Source organism: Bison bison, unplaced genomic scaffold, assembly GCF_000754665.1.
Source record: "Bison bison bison isolate TAMUID 2011002044 unplaced genomic scaffold, Bison_UMD1.0 scf7180017864048, whole genome shotgun sequence".
Lineage (NCBI taxonomy): Eukaryota > Metazoa > Chordata > Mammalia > Artiodactyla > Bovidae > Bison > Bison bison.
In genome coordinates this window covers 228194-243271 of record NW_011494620.1, presented here as the reverse complement: position 1 = coordinate 243271, position 15078 = coordinate 228194, and the positions used below count along the sequence as shown (strand labels likewise).

Genomic DNA, 15078 nt, shown 5'->3' with positions numbered 1-15078 from the left:
ACCCTGATGCTGGGAAAGATTGAAGGCAGGAGGAGAAGGGGATGACAGAGGATGAGATGGTTGGATGGCATCACCGACTCAATGGACATGAGTTTAAGTAGGGGCCGGGAGTGGGTGCTGGATGGGAAAGCCTGGTGTGTTGCAGTCCATGGGGTCACAAAGAGTAGGACATGACTGAGCAACTGAACTGAACTGACCCCTAAATAGATTTTCATATATCAAGGTCTTTTAAAACTTACAAATCCCCTAGCTACATGAATATATTTAAATACACTCTAGTATCTCAATTGTTGATAAAAGTTTTTAAATTGAATATCTTAAAAATATTCAAAGCATCAAACTAAAAATGATTTTGTGAGGCTGTCTTTGGCTTCCAATATTTCAGCAACCCCTCTCAAACTCGTTTGTTTGCTTTTGTGCAACTTGTAGGGACTCAGCCTGTTTTCCTCTCTATGCTCTCATTCTATCCCTTGTGGGTTTTCTTCCCCAAAGGTTCTTCTTTCTCTCTCTGTCCAAAATCTTGTCATCACTTTTCAAGAATTCAAGATTCATTACTTTCAATATTCAATCTATTCCAAGTTCAATCTTGAAATTATTTGATTTCTTTGAATTCTATCTGTCTCTTTCTATGGCCATATTCTGTTTCAAGTTCTACTCTGCGTCCTACCTTTAAATTATTTCATTAACTCATCTATCCAGGTCATCTATCCAGGAATATTACTTCATCTTCTCCTCACTCTCATCTGGGGCTGCCAGATAAAGTACAGGATGCTTGTTCAGACAAACAATGAAATGTTTATCTAAAAAATACATTTAACTGGAAATGCTGTATTCTCATATGCGGAGATTTTGGGTAGAGATGGAAAGAAGGGGGGAGTCCTGTATTTCCACGTGTTAAACCCCATAAGATGTCCAGTTTCTTCATCACCCCATTTTCTTTCAATTTATCAATCTGACTATACTTTTTTCCCCTCTAGTCTAGAACCAGTAGTCTATCAGTCTAATTATGTGTCTTAAATATTTTCACATCCTTATCCTTCAGCCATAAGCTCTCCCCAAATTCTTATTCAAGATATATTCTGTTACTTAGTTTCTCCCCTCTTTCCCTTCTGTATGGCTGAGTGATATGGATCATTGACACCATTACAAATTTATGATTTCCATCACGGTGGTTCTTTCCTCTTCCTCCTCGATCTTTTACTTCTTGACCAGTGTATTATCCCCATTCTTCTTAGTGATGATTTAAACATTCAAGACCCTCCTTAACCCTTACGTAAGGCCCAGTGTTTTCTGTCACCAAGAGAAAATTGAGGCCTTGTTTATATACTCAATCAACTGTTTAAACCACTATCTATAAACTTATCTCTAGCCATAGTTACCTCCCATAATGCAGCAGGCTCCTCCTCATATATTGCTAGACCTTACCTGTCTGTTTCAAGCCAAGGTCCTCATTCTCTATTGTTACCAATACATATGGCATGCAGGAAATGAAATGCAATACTAACAACTGTGTGGAGTTTACCTTCAAGAAAAACTGAGCCATCTCACAATTGTAGGCTCAAGAGAATGATACCATTTACTTCTCTGGGTTTAGAGATAGGTCTCCAAAGATGAGCCCCCTTGTTTTCAAATTTTAACTTCTCTTCTATTATTGCTCCTCTCTCTAACCCATAAATACGTGCAGGTCTCTTTTAAATTTTATTCTGCATCACTCCATAATTACCACCATATCTCTTACATTTCATGTCTATCCAGACCCCTTGAAAGCATATTTTATGCTTCACTTACTCCAATTTACTCTTCAACCCCACTGTAATCTGCCTTCTGTCTCTGTGATTCTGCTGAAAGTTATGTGGACAGACCCAAAACTTTTCCTTTTACTTGACCTCTATATAGTAGCTTAACTGTTGTCTGTGCCCTTTTTATTAAAACTCCCTTGTTTTTAGCTTTTAGGACGGTCCTATCTCTTTGTCATCTTCTTTACTTCTCTGAACATCACTTCTCATTCACCTCTTCTGGGGTATCTTCTTCTGTCGGTGACGCTCAGGATAACGTCCTTGGGCTAAGCTCACTCTATACTGTTACTGGCCACTTTCAAGCAAGCATGTCTCTAAGTATGAAAAATACGATTCTAACTACAGAAAATAGTATAATGAATCCCAAACCTTTCTCATACGCTTTAGAGAAAGTTTATGTGTGTGTGTGTATATAAAATCTGCCCTCTTGACTCTTCCACCTGGATAAACCCACAGATCCATGGATAAACCTGAACTCATGATCTTCCCAGAAAACCTGCCCTTGCTCCATATTTCTGCATCTCAGTTGGTAGGGTTTCTGTACTCCAGTCACTCAAGGCAGGAACTTGAGAATTATCTCAGGTGTACTCAAATACTCTTTCATGATTTCTCTGCCTTCCTCATGTAGATGCTTTTCACAGTGGAGAGATGAGCTACATATCCACTACATCAGTTAGCACGATGCTTGAGAACAGGATAGAAAGAGAAAAAAATTAAGCTCAATAAATGTTTGCTGACAGGATCGATTCCATCCTTCAGTTTTCCCACAGAAAGCTTTCTTAGCTTGTGTTCCCATGCCCCTCCTTTATGATCCCTAGTAATTCCTCCTCTTCTAATCACCTAGTATTTCCCCCTCTTCTAATCACCTAGTATTTCCCTCTGAATTGTTACTATGTGCTCCGTTTTTTATAATCACCTTTGGCCTGAAAGCTCTGTGAAGGCAAGAATAGTATTACCAGGGCACAGCAGAGGGCTCAGAAGATAATAAATATCTGAGAGTTGAATGACTTAAGAAGTTCTTTGCATGAGTCTTCTGCAGGCGATTTCAAAAGAATGTTTTCCACATTCCTGATCTAATGTTTAGAAAGCATTACAATTGCATTTTCCTCCCTTGCATTCAGGAGCCAGGTGATAAATTTTAAAATTTTCAAATACTGCTTACACATGTGTTTAATACTAGAGATATCATGATTCATGAATACTGAAGATATTTATTTCAAATCTCTCTAAATTCTCCTGAATGAAGATACTTAGTTGGAATGAGTGTCTTCAGGAAAGACTAATGATTAAAAAAAAAAAAAAGTTCAGAACTGCCAGTTGTGGCAACATAAGGCAGGAAAGAACCCAGGAATTGCTTCCTTGTTGTCTTATGACACCAAGATAACAGTAGTTGAATGAGATGGCTATGCAGAGTATCAACCTACTAACCAAATTTTGGTTTTTAATAATTATCAGGAGAGAAAACAGAAGCCAGCCTGTTTGTTCAATATGCCAAATATGTTTGTTACATACATCATGGGTGAAATGCAAAGTATGAAAGTTTGTCCAGTTTACTTGTAATCAGTCTATCGATGAAATGGCTACTAAGATCACTGTCATCGGTCTTGCTTATAATCACTAAACCTGCCCTAATATTATTTCTTCTTATAATTTTTATACCTTAAGATTAAGAAATGTTTTATCACTCAACAATATATACTGATCATCTACTCTGCAATAGTCCTTTTCTAGGCATTGTGAGGTAAAGGTAAGAAGACCGGTGAATTTTTGCTTGTCATCCAGGAATTCTGAATCCATTTTGGGGACAAAAGACATCTACAAATTTAAATTACTTTCTAAAAAATAACACTCATCTATACTACACCAAAGGGTGTTGCTGGTGGCTCAGACAGTAAAGAATCTGCCTGCAATGCAGGAGACCCAGGATTGATCCCTGGGTTGGAAAGATACCCTGGAGAACGAAATGTCAACCCACTCCAGTATTCTTGTGTGGAAAATCCCATGGACAGAGGAGTTTGGCAGGTTACAGTCCATGGAGGTTGCAAAGAGTTGGACACAATTGACTGACTACCTCTTTACTTTATACTGTCAATGGTAGAAAGGCTGATATACAAGACTACTGAGATGGAAAAAACCATTTTTACTCAGGAAAATCACAGAAAGGATACATTTTGTTTTAAGGAAGGAAGGAATGCAATTCTGATGGGTTGAAGAGAAAGAGGTAAAAAGGCAGAGAAAAAAATGGAAGAACTACATTTAGAAAATAGTATATAGTAGGGAAAGCAAGGACAGGTGTCAAGAAGTTAATATTAGAACACTGCTGTGGTCCGATAGTGAAGCATCTTGAAGATCAGAGAGGCATTTTTCCTTTGCTCCCTCACTTCCACCCTCTTCCTTTCATGAGGACTGGGAGTCAATCTAAGGCTTTTGAACAGGGATGTAATATAATAGAAGTTGGTCTGTAAGAAAGTCAACATTCTTCAGCAGCAGCATTCTTCATGATGGCCTAGAGAAGGGAAAGACAGAAAGAGGGATACACAGTCCAGTGACCAAGTGATAAAGACCTTGAACTAGAGTGATGGTGGTATGGATGACAAGAAGACATGTGAAAGATTCTAGGTGAGAATGAGAATCCACAAGACTTGGTGATTAAGAGAGCATCAATATGTTAGAGAAGGAACAAAGGGCAAGAGAGGAGTCAGCCACTAGGATGTCAAGTCCTTGAAATTATATGTGACTCAAGTCACTGACAGAAACAAAGGAAGAAATGAGAGATAGTAATCCTCAAAAAAAGCTTTTGACTTAAACTTGAGAGGAAGATGGTCCAATAACATGGGGAGGACAGGAATATCAATTTGGAAAATACCTCCCAGGATGTAGAAAATGACAATGATGAATTAACAGAAGTCAGGACTGGAGGTACAGATTTGTGACACATCTCCACAGAGATGATGGTTCAAGCTCTATAACCATAAAGCGAGATGAAGTGAAACAGCATACAACTAAGCCCTGAGCAATGTGGATGTTAGGCGTGCCAATCCCCAGCACAGTCAAACAGCCATGTTTCGACTCTCCACAAACTTAACAATAGCCTGCTGCTGTCCAGAAGCCTTACTAATAACATAAACAGTCAATCAACACATATTCTGTATGACCTATGTTTTATATATTATATTCTTAAAATAAAAGAAATTGTTATTAAAAAAATCATAAGGAAGATAAAACAACTTATAGTATATAAAAGTATTAATTGGAAAAAAATCCATGTATAATTGGACTAACATACCTCAAATCTGTGTTGTTCAAGGGTGAACTGTGCTCATATTTGGCAACATAACCTTGACAGGAGAAGCAGCTAAACTGTATACTCATATTTAGGAAGTTAGAGAAGAAAGACAGATGGGAGTCAATGGTGAAAAATCAGTGCGATAAGAAGCAAGATAGGATATGAATGCAGGTAGTGGGCAGAGCAGAACAGTTATGTGCATGGATACTGAAGTCACAAGGAATGGTTTCATGACCTAGCCCCAGACAGAGGACCTCCAATACCTATTCTAAGCTTTACTTTTCTTAACTCTAAAATAAGACTACAGAACCTACCCCTCAGAGCATTTATTACCACCTGACATGTCACAGATGTGTTTTCTTGCTTATGGGTTTGTTAACTTGGTGTCTCCCCACTAGCACTGCAAGCTCCATTGTGCAGTCTTGACTGTTTTCAGCTCTTTAGAAGGTGAGACATGCTTCTTGGAGCCACAGGAGAAATCCTACTCAACCAGGTGCTGCACACATCAAGTTTTTAACAGGGACTTGCACAGAATAACCATTCAATAGCTGACATTATTCTTTTTGTCAAGAGAAGAAAATTTCCAAAAGGAGGAGGAGGTCAACGGTGTCAAGAAGTCAGTCAGATATGTGAATTAACAGGTTGCGATGCATTTTTTCCCCTTAGCATTATTACAAACATAACATTCAGCAGAATTAAATGATCATCTCTGATTATTCTATCCCTCTTTCCATTTTTCCCCCCTTGATTGAGCCCTTCTTTCCTTCTTCCTTTCCTTTATTTAAGCAGATATTTATTGAGCACTCATTATTAGATGGGCAGTGTTTTAGATTCTGGGTATGGTAGCAATGAAGAGACAAAATCCTTACCCTCATTAGAGCTTAGATTTAAATCGGGGTGGGGGAGACATTAATCAAGATAAATAAGTAAAAGCATATGTTAGTGGTAAGCAGTAGGAAGAAGGCCCAGAAGGGAACAGAGTCTGGGGGAGAGAATGCTGCCATTTTAGGTTAAATATCTGAATGGCCTGAGGGAAAAAGGCATGTAGATCAAGGAAGACAAGTCCCACAGAGGAGCCAGCACATGCCTGGCCCCCATGTGAGTGGCTGCCACGGTGCTTGGTGACATTAGCAGATGATAACATCAGAAAGAGAGGTGGGTGAATCAGAGTGGAAAGGAGCTGACTGAAGGACCAGTAGGCCATTTTAAGGATTTTGCCTTTTACTCTAAAATGGGAAGCCATTAGGGAATTCTGCACTTATGGATGTCATGAGCTGACTTTATTTTTCATGGATCTTTCAGCCATGTCAATAAAAGAGTAGAAGGGGATAGCAGGACTGGGATAAGGAAGGAAGCCAAGATGCTTTGGGTGTAACTAACAATACACCTCAGAGATGATGCGGTGTATTGATACTGAGCAGGACTGAAGCTATATAAAGCTGGTGAGAAGACTGGTTCTGGTAAGATTCGCTGATGCCACTGGGTGTGGGATACAAAAGCATGACAGGAGTCAAGATAGCAACTAAGATGTTGGCCTAACTAACTGGGAAAAAGGAGTTACACTTAGTAGGGCAAAAATGGGGCTTCCCTGGTGGCTCAGACAGTAAAGAATCCACCTGCAAAGCAGGAGACCTTGGTTCAATCTCTGGGTTGGAGATCCCCTGGAGGCAACCCACTCCAATATTCCTGCCTGGAGAATCCCCATGGACAGAGGAGCTTGGCAGCTACAGTCCAAGGGGTCCCAAAGAGTCGGACACAACTGAGCGACTAAGCACAGCGTAGCACAGGGCACAGATGACGGCAGGAGGGGCAGGATGGAGTTGATGAACAGTGGCTCAGTTTGGCTATGTTGTGTTTGAAATGTATCCTGCAAGCGTGAGAAGATGTGGGGGAAACAGCTGGATGAATGGGTTTGAAGTTGAGGAGAGAGATCTTGGCTGAAGCTATATGTTTGGGAGTCATCAATGTATTTTACAGGGGAATACAGCATGAGTAATCATCAGACGACCATCATATCTACTACTGTGGGCAAGAATCCCGCAGAAGAAATGGAGTAGCCCTCATAGTCAACAAAAGAGTCCAAAAATGCAGTACTTGGGTGTAATCTCAAAAACGACAGAATGATCTCTGTTTGTTTCCAAGGTAAACGATTCAGTATCACAGTGATCCAAGTCTATGCCCCAACCAGTACGCTGAAGAAGCTGAAGTCCAATGGTTCTATGAAGACCTACAAGACCTTATAGAACTAACACACAAAAAAGACGTCCTTTTCATCACAGGGGAATGGAATGCAAAAACAGGAAGTCAAGAGATACCTGGAGTAACAGGGAAGTTTGGCCTTGGAGTACAAAATGAAGCAGGGCAAAGGCTAAGAGTTTTGCCAAGCGAATGTAGTGATCATAGCCAACACCCTCTTCCAACAACACAAGAGATGTCTCTACACATGGACATCACCAGATGGTCAACACCAAAATTAAACTGATTATATTCTTTCCAGCCAAAGATGGAGAAGCTCTATACAGTCAGCAAAACAAGACCAGGAGCACTGTGGCTCAGATCATGAACTCCTTATTGAGAAATTCATACTTAAATTGAAGAAAGTAAGAAAAACTGCTAGACCATTCAGGTATGACCTAAATCCCTTAAAATTATACAGTGGAGAAGTGACAAATAGATTCAAGGGATTAGACATGATAGACTGCCTGAAGAACTATGGACAGAGGTTCGTAACATTGTACAGGAGGTGGTGATAAAAACCATCCCCAAGGAGAAGAAATGCAAAAAGGCAAAATGGTTGTCTGAGGAAGCCTTACAAATAGCTGAGAAAAGAAGAGCAGCTAAAGGCAAGGACAAAAGGAAAGATCTATCCATCTGAATGCAGAGTTCCAAAGAATAGCAAGGAGAGATAAGAAAGCCTTCCTAAAAGATCAATGCAAAGAAATAGAGGAAAACAATAGAATGGGAAAGACTAGAGATCCCTTCAAGATAATTAAAGATACCAAGGGGACATTTCATGCAAAGATGGGTACAATAAAGGACAGAAATGGTATGGACCTAACAGAAGCAGAAGGTATCAAGAAAAGTTGGCAAGAATATACAGAATAACTATATAAAAAAGATCTTCATGACCCAGATAACTTTTCCTTGGAAGAAAAGTTGTGACAAACCTGAAGAGTGTAATAAAAAGCAGAGACACTACTTTGCCAACAAAGATCTGTCTAGACAGAGCTATGCTTTTGCCAATAGTCATGTATGGATATGAGTTTAGTCGCTCAGTTGTGTCCAACTCTTTGCGACCCCATGGACTGCAGCATGCTAGGCTTCCCTGCCCATTACTAACTCCCAGAGCCTGTTCAAACAAACATCCATCGAGTCAGTGATGCCATCCAACCATCTCATCCTCTGTCATCTCCTTCTCCTTCTGCCTTCAATCTTTCCCAGCATCAGGGTCTTTTCCAATGAGTCAGTTCTTTGCATCAGGTGGTCAAAGTATTAGAGCTTCAGCATCAGTCCTTCCAATGAATATTCAGGACTGATTTCCTTTAGGATGGACTGGTTGGATCTCCTTGCATTCCAAGGGACTCTCAAGAGTCTTCTCCAACACCACAGTTTAGAAGCCACCGGGGAAGCATGGAAGTGAGAGTTGGACCATAAAGAAAGCTGAGCACCGAATAATCGATTCTTTTGAACTCTGGTGTTGGAGAAGACTCTTGAGAGTCCCTTGAACTGCAAGGAGATCCAACCAGTCCATCCTAAAGGGAATCAGTCCTGAATATTCGTTGGAAGGACTGATGCTGAAACTGAAACTCCAATACTTTGGCCACCTGATTTGAAGAACTGACTCATTTGAAAAGACCCTGATGCTGGGAAAGATTGAAGGCAGGAGGAGAAGAGGACGAGAGAGGATGAGATGGTTGGATGGTATCACCGACTTGATGGACATGAGTTTGAGCAAGCTCAGAAATTGGTGATGGATAGGGAAGCCTGGCGTGCTGCAGTCAATGGGGTCACAAAGAGTTGGACACGACTGAGTGACTGAACTGAACTGTCATCCACTCATTCAGCTATGATGGAGTATGTGCTGTATGCTATCAAAACAACCATAGAAATCAACCAATTCTTCCATCAGAAGCACAGGACAGATGATATTCATTTAATAATTCATTTAACAAATACTCCAGAGAAGGCAATGGCACCCCACTCCAGTACTTTTGCCTGGAAAATCTCATGGATGGAGGAGCTTGGTAAGCTGCAGTCCACAGGGTTGCTAAAAGTTGGATATGACTGAGCATCTTTACTTTCACTTTTCACTTTCATGCTTTGGAAAAGGAAATGGCAACCCATTCCAGTGTTCTTGCCTGGAGAGAATCCCAGGGATGGGGGAGCCTGGTGGGCTGCCGTCTGTGGGGTCGCACAGAGTCAGACACGAATGAAGTGACTTAGTAGCAGCAACAAATATTTACCCAAGCAATATGCTAGATAAGCTCAGGGATCTAGAAACAAAATGAGTTGGGTTTGAACCCTACCTCAACAGTTACTATTTGGACTTGGGTAAAAAGGTTAAAAGTAGTCTAAGCTTTTAATACGTATCAATTATTTTAATCTATGCCCCAAATCTATAATGTAGATATCATTATCCCTATTTACCAGTGAGAGAACAAGTTTAGGGTAAGTTTAAAGGGTTAAAAGGATGACTGAGAAAGTAGGATCTAGGCAGAACTTAGCACAGTCTTAGTATAATAAGTACTCAAGTATAACAAAAAACTCAATAATAACTTTTATCAACTCATTCTTTATCTGTTTTATTTATTTATTTATTTTTGGCCATGACATGTGGCTTGTGGGATCTTAGTTTCCTGACCAAGGATCAAAGCTGGTCCCAGTGAAAGTGCTGAGTCCTAATCACTAGACACCAGGGAATTCCTACTTTGTCTCTTTTTACATACTTAAAAAGAAAAAGATGTTCTCGGAGCCCAGTAAGTAACAATGATCTCCAACTTTGCCCTTCAAGGTTCTAAAACATGCTGTTTGAATGTTTAACTCACTTTTTGGCAGACGGTTAGAAATGAAGAAGCCTAATGCCCAAGGTCAAGGCATACAGTTAAGACTAGTTAAGACTAGCATTTATAAATGGTAGTACTAAATATCTTGTAATGAGATTCAGGGACTCTCCAACTGGTCTCTAGGTCAATACTTAGGTAGTAGAGTGGGTATTTTAGGTATTTCAGTGCATCTAATCAAGTGGTACTTGCCTTAAAGGTATGTATTATCTGGGCTCTACAGTACAGTGAATACTAAATACTGAGATCAATAGATAAAACTAGTAATTCTTAACAGCAAATCCTGCTATTGTTTCTAGAAAACAGGAGAATGAATAGGACATAAGCTACAAAAATGACCTACCTGAAGAGACTTCAGTGTCGTATTTACTGAATGTAAGGCTTTAATAAAGTTGTAGCTTTCCTGTGTTGGCAACTGTGTCTGTCCTCATTCTAGTATGCCCTCAGTAAGCTACCAGAACTTAACCTGCACAACAAAAGTGCCACTCATTGAAACAGTTATAACAGGAAAGGAAAGCAAGTTGATGGGATTTAAAGTGTTACAGGCCACTGAATCACTGACTACTTGGTGAGGGCATGTAGAGAAATGTCATTCTCAACAATGCTGGTACAGTGAAGCCATATTAATGAAACAGTTTTGAAACATGAAGGCTATTCATAAGGACTTTTTTACAATCTTCTGATTTCATTGGGAAATTTAATCCAGACAGAGGAATCTTCCATTAATGATTTTCCATTATTTTACTTGTGGGTTATATTTCCCAGTGGTACATTTTATTAAGAGGCTCTTATCACTGGATGTTTTCAATCCTATTATCTACTCACGGGCACCATAAATATATTGAGATTCAAACAAACAAAAGACGGCCAAGACATGGCATTCCACTCAACACTGGGGACTAACAATATAAACTTTTACCCTGAAACATGTTTCTTAGCATTTAAAATACCTGATTCATTTTTAATGCACATCAAATAAACAAAAATAGAGTAGCTGTATTAGCACAATGCTAGGAAAAAATGAGTGGTATAGGTTATGACTTGGAGAATGTTTTTGGAATCAGACAAGAGCCTGAGAATAAATCATTTACAGAATGAGCTGTGTTCCAGGCTTCATTAGTTCTGATTATCCCCCAAATATGCTCAGCAGAATGCAGTTGGGTCAGCTGGGACTGACACACAATAACGCAGGCAACTTACAAACTCCTCACAGCACGAAAGAGCTCATGAAACACTGCTCGTGCATTTAGAGTCATGTGATAACACCTCTTATTGCATAAGCCACCAGATGAAACAGATTGGGCAGCTCTGCACTTTAGAATGTCTCTTTTGTAAAAGCATGGGACTTCCCTATTCTCCATTTGAGACACAAACTGCAAGAAAGCTAAATCTGAGGCAGGCTTGCTTTGCGTTTTATTGTCTAGGTGTCACAGCAATAATAAGTAAAGTATTAATAAAATATCCTCATTTAGAAAAAAAAAGTTGGCAAACAAAAATCTCTGCCTACAGTTAGAGAAATTCAAGACTTTAACACAATCACCAAAAAAGTTAATATATATATTTTTTATAGTTCATAGTAAAGACACGTGGGAAACTTTCAGATACCATTAGTAGACAAAAAGTTTGTTGACAAAGTAAAATTGATAAATATGTCAAAATATATAAAGTACACATTTTACATAAATGGGGGTTATTGGCTATATATTTTGACAAGGTCATGAAAAACAAGTATTAGAATTTCAAGTGTCTGGCAAAAGAAGTAAACAAATAAAAACTATCAAAAGGCTGTGGACTGTGTAATCTATTAATGTAATCTATCTACAAATCTTATTAAGTAGATAAGCATCTTAGTATACCTAGGCTGAGCAAAAACAGTATGTTCATTATAACTAAATTCTGTTTTGCTATGAATGTTCTATATGTAGCCTAGGACAAATTTTAGGAAAGAACTGTTATGCTTGTTAATTCATATTTAAAATAATAACAAATTTATTGTAAGTCAAACCATGGGGAAAAGAGCTAAAAATAGTGAGATAAAATGAGCTGGATAAATAAAAAGAAGTCATGAACTTAGGACCCCACTGTGAGCTTAAACAAATGAGATATCTGTTGACACACATCTTGGCAACTGTACCAGAGTTACGGAGGATCCCAAAAAGGGTATAATTGCCTTGTTTCACTTAACAGAGGTCTATTCTGTATTCACCAGTCCACTCCAGGTGTAATGAATTCTAGGCTCCACACTTGATGGACAAGAATGGCTTCTGAGTGATGAGGTGCTGTAGGTGTGATGTCTGAAAGGCCAGACTGTATTCAATTTGATACCCTAAATTCTGAGTTTAATGGACTTATTTCCATTAAAGGGGCAAGACCATACAGAAGGCATCAAAACGTAAAAGTGTCAGACACTTTTGGTTCAATATTAGGAAGAGCATTCTAACAATCAGAACTGTATGTAAGTGCGAGTATCCATCTGCGTAGAAAACGAATTTCTCATCAACAGGGGTAAAAACAGGCTGGATGAGCACTTTGTAGAAATGTCATAGAGAAGATCCAGACAGTTAATGAGGAGGCTTGTATTATATTCTCCTCTAATGTTCTCTCCTGCTCTCATACAAAATGCCTCCTTATGAGGTGGAATTAGTTTCTAACTCCCAGCTGTAATTGGTTGGTGTGTCTATGTGTGTGTTATTCGTTCAGTTTTATCTGACTCTTTGTGATCCCATGTAGCCGCCAGGCTCCTTTGCCCATAGAATTCTCCAGGATTCTATTCTGGAGTGGATTGTCATTCCCTTCTCCAGGGGATCTTCCCAACCCAGGGACTGAACTTAGGTCTCCTGCATTGCAGACAGATTCTTTACTCCAAAGCCATGTCTGAGCCACCATGCAAGCCCCTTAAATCTTAGTTGTTGTTGCTTGGTACATTTTAATAAAATGATCACTGTAAAATTTAAAATTTACTACATACTAGTATATATAGTTCTTATATACAGTGGAATACTTACAACATATTAATCATTACTATTTACTAGTAATTATAAGTAATTCTATAACTAAAATACAGATAGACCATTTATAACATCAGATATATCACTGATAAAAATCCTGTAGTATCTATACTAAAGAAAAGCTTTTATTGAGGAATAAAAACAGTCTGTATTCTGACAGCTTTCTTGAAATAATTGCATTTATTTTTTTTTAATAATTGCATTTAAATTCATGATAAAAGGAGTTTTCAATGTGTTTTGAACTGAAAGATGTACAATATTGTGGCTTATATAACTCACTGATGTCACAGAGTAAAACCATATGTATAAAAACAGTATACAGATAAGTAATTGTGGAAGACTTATTTTTCCTTGTCATTTTCATAAAGATATATCCCATTAAACTTAGGTTGGACAATGAAGTGGTTCTTAGGTGAATTAGTCCAATTTGATATTTATTAGATAGTCTATGCATATTTCCTAAGTAGTTTCTCCCTAAGGAATAGATTGATATAATACCATAAAATGAAAATCTGTAACATAAAAAGTGTCTCAATATTAACTTATTAAAAACCTCCTAAAAAGAATGCAATCTTTAATAAAATTAATCAATCATATTTTTAATGTAAACCTAAGTCTGCAGCTTCTCTTCAGAATAACACTTACATCCTAGTTGCTGTTTAGTGCTAAGTTGAGTCCAACTCTTGTGACCCCACGGACTGTAACCCACCAGGCTCCTCTGTCCTTGGGGTTTCCCAGGAAAGAATACTGGAGTGGGTTGCCATTTCCTTCTCCAGGGGATCTTCCTGACCCTGGGACTGAACCTGTGTTTCCTGCACTGGCAAGAGGATTCTTTACAACTGAGCCACATGGGAAGGCCCTTACATCCTTATTGTTGTTATTGTTCAGTCACTAAATCATGTCTGACTTTTTTGTGACCCCAAGGACAGCACCACTCCAAGCTCCTCTGTCCTCCACCATTTCCTGGAGTTTGCTTAAGTTCATGTCCATTAACTTGGTGATGCTATCCTAGTTCAGTTCAGTTCAGTCACTCAGTCGTGTCCGACGCTTTGCAATCCCATGGACCACAGCACGCCAGGTCTCCCTGTCCATCATCAGCTCCCAGAGTTTACCCAAACTCTTGTCCATTGAGTCGGTGATACCATCCAACCATTTCATCCTCTGTCGTCCCCTTCTCCTTCTGCCCTCAATCTTTCCCAGCATCAGTTCAGTTCAGTTCAGTCTCTCAGTCGTGTCTGACTCTGTGACCCCATGAATCGCAGCATGCCAGGCCTCCTTGTCCATCACCAACTCCCGGAGTTCATCCAAACTCATGTCCATCGAGTCAGTGATGCCATCCAGCCATCTCATCCTCTGTGGTCCCCTTCTCCTCTTGCCCCCAATCACTCCCAGCATCAGAGTGTTTTCCAATGAGTCAACTCTTCGCATGAGGTGGCCAAAGTATTGGAGTTTCAGCTTTAGCATCAATCCTTCCAAAGAACACCCAAGGCTGATCTCCTTTAGGATGGACTGGTTGGATCTCCTTGGAGTCCAAGGGACTCTCAAGAGTCTTCTCCAACACCACAGTTCAAAAGCATCAATTCTTCAGCACTCAGCTTTCTTCACAGTCCAACTCTCACATCCACACATGACTACTGGGAAAACCATAGCCTTGACTAGACGGACCTTTGTTGGCAAGGTAATGTCTCTGCTTTTCAACACGCTATCTAGGTTGGTCATAACTTTCCTTCCAAGGAGTAAGCGTCTTTTAATTTCATGGCTGCAATCACCATCTGCAGTGATTTTGGAGCCCCCAAAAATAAAGTCTGACACTGTTTCCATTGTTTCCCCATCTATTTGCCATGAAGTGATGGGACCGGGTGCCATGATCTTAGTTTTCTGAATGTTCAGCTTTAAGCCAACGTTTTCACTCTCCTCTTTCACTCTCA

At 39.4% G+C, this 15078-nt stretch overlaps 1 protein-coding gene across 1 annotated transcript in view; it reads right to left on the bottom strand.

Annotated features, from left to right (window-relative positions):
* The window catches only part of LOC104985510 (neurobeachin-like), a gene marked incomplete at its 5' end in the record, with an annotated part of 408530 nt that overhangs the window by 180690 nt on the left and 212762 nt on the right, over window positions 1–15078 (bottom strand). The window lies entirely within an intron of this gene.